This window comes from Delphinapterus leucas, chromosome 5, assembly GCF_059928025.1.
Source record: "Delphinapterus leucas isolate spDelLeu-1000000601 "Yukka" chromosome 5, BTC_Dleu_Yukka2, whole genome shotgun sequence".
NCBI classification, from domain to species: domain Eukaryota; kingdom Metazoa; phylum Chordata; class Mammalia; order Artiodactyla; family Monodontidae; genus Delphinapterus; species Delphinapterus leucas.
Genome location: NC_143133.1, coordinates 105,732,156 through 105,737,424, shown reverse-complemented (window position 1 = coordinate 105,737,424; position 5,269 = coordinate 105,732,156). Strand labels below are relative to the sequence as shown.

The window sequence follows — 5,269 nt, the reverse complement described above, 5'->3', positions numbered from 1 at the left end:
CTGGGTAAAAATTAAAAGAAATATAAATTATAATTTACACAGGCTATTATTATAAATGCCATTAATGTAATATACATGTAAACTTAAGTAACATGCAAAGTATTTAACATGGAGAATATGTACTTACCAAATATTTGATAGCCTTTTAAAAATCTCGTTGAGACTCCCTAAATAATAAAAAAATAAATATATCAGGAATAATTTTTCAACTTCGGAGTTACCTCTAATCTGTAAAGTCTATGCAGGAATCCCATTTTCATGACAGCAATTTGTTTTTTCACACTACTTTAAAACCCAAAGCACGTGCTGAACTTTGGCAAATGATTAACAAAATTTTTCCTAATCTTATAAACAACTGAAAGTTTAAATGTAATATATGGAAAAGTTAATGAATTATCAGATATTGGCAGTTACTAGACTACAAAAAGAGTGAGCTCTATAACAAATCAGATAACAGCACACTAACCATGTCTTAGAAAAGCATCCATATGTTAAATTATTCCTAACCATCAACATACAATGCCAAGCTCTACATTCTAGTATCTAGTTACCACCTTTTAAGTAGCAGCTAGACAATGTAACTGTAGCAACTACAGAGTTAAAGTAGAGCCAATGAAATAGAAAGATATTTTAAAATATTTATTAATATATATTTTCTATTTATTTATTTATTATATTCCATTTTATTAAAAAATTAACATAAGTATTTTTAAATCCACCTTATGTTGATACTAAAAAAAAATTAAGATTTTACCCACAATAAAAAGAAATGCATAAACTTACAAATTAATTTTATTACTTATAAAAGTTAGCTGTGAATAATTTTATAATAAACATAGTATATGTCCTTTCAGTCAAGTCTCAGGTCAAAATAATCTTCAAAATGAAGTTCAAAAATTCAAGAAAAAAGCACTAAATATTATAGTGCTCTTAGTGTTTGTCAGGCACATTGCCAAAGATTTGAAAAAACTTACACACACTTTTTTTAATCACCTTATTTACTCTCCATTTTATAGATTACAAAACCAAACCTTATAGAGATTCATTCATCTGCTTAAATATAGTAGCTGCCATTGACTGCACAATCCAATGTCTTTAAGGCATCACACTATGACTCCTCAAAAACAAAACAAATAAGACAGAACATGACATAGTATATAGTAAAACTGATTGCCTCTTTTAGAGTCAGACAAAAAAAAACTTTTTAAATTCCTTTTAAAGAATCAACAAAATAAAAATCATCTATTTTTAACTAGCAATAAGTTATCATACAGAAATTATAACGCCATATATAAAAATAAAATAAAAACATTTTCTTATGAGTAAGCCATACCAGTATATTTTCTATCACTACTACTATTAAAATCAAAATCAGTCAAATGAATCACATCCATCCACAGGCCATGGAACAGGAGGGAAGAAGAAAGTATGACCTAAACAATAAAGTTAAAACAATAAAGCTGTGAGATGACAGGAGAATACTGTCATGACTTTGAGGTAGGCAAAGATTTCTTAAACAAGACACAAAGATAAACACAACAAATTGGACTTCATTAAAAAGTTGTGTTCTTAAAATGAAAAAGCTACAGGGTAGGAGAAGATCTTCTCAATGCACACGTCCAAAGGACTCATGTATGAAATATTAAAAAACAAAAAAACAACTTTAAATCACCAAGAAAAAGACAACCCAATTTTTAAGATAAGCTAAAGACCAAAACAAAACTTCATAAAAGATAATTTCAAAAACCAATAAGCATATTGAAAAGGTACTCAACATCACTAATCCTCAGGAAAACACAGATAAACAACACAATGAGATACTACTACACACCAAAATGACAAGTTTTTAATTGAAAAATCAGAGAATACCAAATGTAAGTGAGCATGTGCAGCAAATGGCATTCTCATGCACTGCAGGTAGAAATGGAAATTGGTATAACCAGTATGGAAAACTATTTGGAAATATCTACTAAAGGTGAAAATACACATACCCAAAGACTAAGTAATACAACTCCTGTGTATACAATCAATAGAAATGTATATATTTGTGCACAGAAAGATATGTACAAGATTTATCATAGTAACATTATTTAAGGAGCCCAAAACTCACGACCCAAATGTCCGTCAGCAGTAGGAAGGAGAAATAAACTGTAGTTTATACAGTGGTATCCTACACCTCAGTGAAAATGAGAAAACTAGTGCCATACACAAAACTAAGATACATCTCACAAACACAATGCTATATGAAGCAGCTGGCGGGGAGGGGAGGAGAAGCCTATATATTATTCTATTGAATTCAAAAACAAACCAAACTAATCTCTGATCACAAAGTCAGAACAGTAGTTAACTTTGGGTGAATGGGTTATTTGACTGGGGCAGAACAGAGGGAGGCTTCAGAGGAGTGGATACCTTGATCTAGGTATGGTTACAAAGGTGTGTTCACTTTGTAAAAGTTCATCAGTATAGAAAAGTTCACCTAAACTTTTCTGTATATGAACTATACTTCAATTATTTTAAAAGTTTCTTTCTTTTTACTTTTTTTATTTTTTTTTACTTTTTGGCCACGCCTTGCAGCATGTGGGATCTTAGTTCCCCAACCAGGGATTGAACCCACACCCCCTGCATTGGAAGCACAGAGTCTTAACCGCTGGACCGCCAGGGACATCCCTAAAAGTTTATTTAAAAAAAAATAAAATAGATGAAAAATCACTTCTCAGTTAAATAACTCCAGGTCATTGTACTAATGATCTGTAACTCACTCATTTGAAAATCTGGATCTCCTAACAATGTATTTCAATTTATTTCTATAGACTGCATAAAGGTAAAGTAAATATGTCTGGTTATTTTGTATTAATAAGTTTTAAGAATAGTTTCAATGTAAATATAAATTTTACCAAGAAGGGATTCCTTATGATTTTCTATTAATAGCAGAGAAAGTTTCGCATGAAGTCTTGCCAATGCCTGTTCTACATAGGCTCAAGTTAGGTTCACAAATGTATAACTTCACACATATTAAAAGTATTAACAGCTAACTCAGAAGTTGATTTTAAAAGCAATTGTATGGCCAAGACAGGCATTCATAAAAACCTTAAGGCACACTACTTGGCCCTGTTTCTCAGAAAAAATTTAAGACTATTAAAAACCAGTAACCGTTTGAAGGAAAGTCTTCCAAATAAATATTCTTACATATCTAACACTTTTTACATTGATACTTACAATGGTGTACCTTCTTTATTAAAAATATAAACAGTTTCATCTGTATATCCTTTCATTTTTCCATTATATTTACCTAATAACTATTTTTTTAACCTAACTTCTCTCTAAATTAAATGATACCATTATTTGATCAGATTTGAAAACTTGTATCATTGATGGAAATCTATCTTATTTGCATAAGACAGATTTGTCTTGAGCTGGGGGTGGGGTCTGTCATATAAGTCTCTTAAGACAATGTTCAGAGGAACAGAATGGCATAGGCCCCAACAGGTTAGTTCCCTGAACAATTCCCAGAGGCTGAGTATCCTTTGGACAAACATTAGACGACTCATCAAAACCTTAAAATAACTTTCCTCAGTCTTGGGTTGCCTTACCTACGAGTCTGGCCTGGTAGAGATCTCTCCAAACCTCCAACCAGCCAGGATTTATCAGGTTTCTACTTGAAAGTAGCCAACCATTCAGTTGTGGTTCTAAGACATAAGGTGCAAAAGCAACACTTGGACAAAACTGACTTTTTTCATCAGTCAACCCACTCCCAAGCCAGACACCCGCTTCTTCTAATTCAGGTACTTATCTTTCTAAATTGTATATTTTCACTAAGAACAACTTAAGACTTACAGGTTCCCACTTTGGGCAACTTTTGAAATGAACAACAGTGTTCATTTGAGAGGCACTTTAGAAAATACAGGCAAAAAAACTCTCCCTCAAGAGAAGTTTGGCTTATCTACCTAAAAGGGAAAGATCAACTGACTAAATGTAAGGAGACCTCCCCAGAGGTCACACATCTCACTAAAATAAGACAGACAAACACTAAGAGAAGAACCATGATCACCATTTAGGACCTGTTTTGAAGCAGAGAGCCAACAGATCCATCCCAAATCTAAAGAACCTACAGGGCTAGACAAAGGTTTGTTAGGAAAATTATCTAACTTCATGATTTCTAGTAATACACTAAAAATCCCAGAGAGGACAATAAGGATGTAAGCAGAGCAGTCTTCCCCTAAAACAAAAGATGCACAGTGAATTCAGTGACTACACGTCAGCAATAAATCTAACACAGATTGCTCATTAATGATAACTATGTAAAAACTGGTATTTGAAAAGCTAGCACCTTTGAATAATGCTAATGATATATTTTCTTAGGATTCTGTTATTTTTTGTTGCTGTTTTCTATTTTAATTTTAGAGGTGGAAAAGTTAGAGCCAGACTGGTGAAAAATGTCTAAAAAGCAAGGTCTCAGCTAGTCAAGAGTTTTAAGTTGTTACATAGATATCAGATCTTGAATTATAAATTAAGTAATTGTCCCATTCCAGTTAAGGAGCAGCATGTTGAAATCCTAGCATCTCTCACTCACCTATAAGGACAACATACAGGCTGAGAGAGAACAGAAGCCGGTTGAAGAGTCAGTGAGCTCAGTCCCCTTTCATCTGTTCTGCTGTTCTCCTTGCTCTGTTGAGTACACAGAGTAATGTTTCCTTTTTCCTTTTCCCAAAGAAGGAAAGGAAAGGGGGAAAATTTAGACCAGTCATTAATTTTCTGTCATTAATTTAGCACAGATTCGTTGTATATTAGAGCAACTGAGTATAATATGGAATAAGTTTGACTAGATCAAATTTTAGGATATACTTGAAGTTCTTAAATTTTTTTTCTATCTTATCTAAAATCTTTCTAATATATCGGAATCAGAATCTTGCTGCAGCAAATTCATATCACTGTTTACCAGCTATCTGACAGTATCTATCAGCGTCACCATTTAGCACTGTATCATCTTTGAATTGATAGGCTTGATTTGGCTCATTCCAAAAACTATAGGTTAAAACCAGACTTACCTTTAGTTAAAACAAAGGCAAATAAAATTTAAAAACGTAAATGCGATGTTTCACAAGAAATCAGTTGCCTATTATCAATTACATTTTTAGTTTTAAAGGAGAGGAAAATTACTACTAAATCACATGGTATTTTGGGGCACTGAAGGAGTTTTTCTTTCTCTGAAGAGCATTGTACAATTATATTTTTATGAAAAATAAAATATCTTCACCGGAAAAAAAAAAAA

The 5,269-nt window shown here is 32.4% G+C and overlaps 1 protein-coding gene across 25 annotated transcripts in view; it reads right to left on the bottom strand.

The window, feature by feature from the left end:
* The window catches only part of FBXW7 (F-box and WD repeat domain containing 7), a 204,475-nt gene that overhangs the window by 145,571 nt on the left and 53,635 nt on the right, over nt 1-5,269 (bottom strand). For 11 of the 25 annotated variants that reach the window (XM_089912351.1, XM_089912353.1, XM_089912355.1 and 8 more), the window contains exon 2: nt 128-167. The exons of 1 other annotated variant lie outside the window; for it this stretch is intronic. The gene's annotated coding sequence lies outside the window, so the exon portion shown is untranslated. Of the gene's footprint in view, nt 1-127 lie in introns of all 25 variants that reach the window. 13 more of the 25 variants (XM_089912343.1, XM_089912346.1, XM_089912342.1 and 10 more) reach the window with 2 other exon arrangements.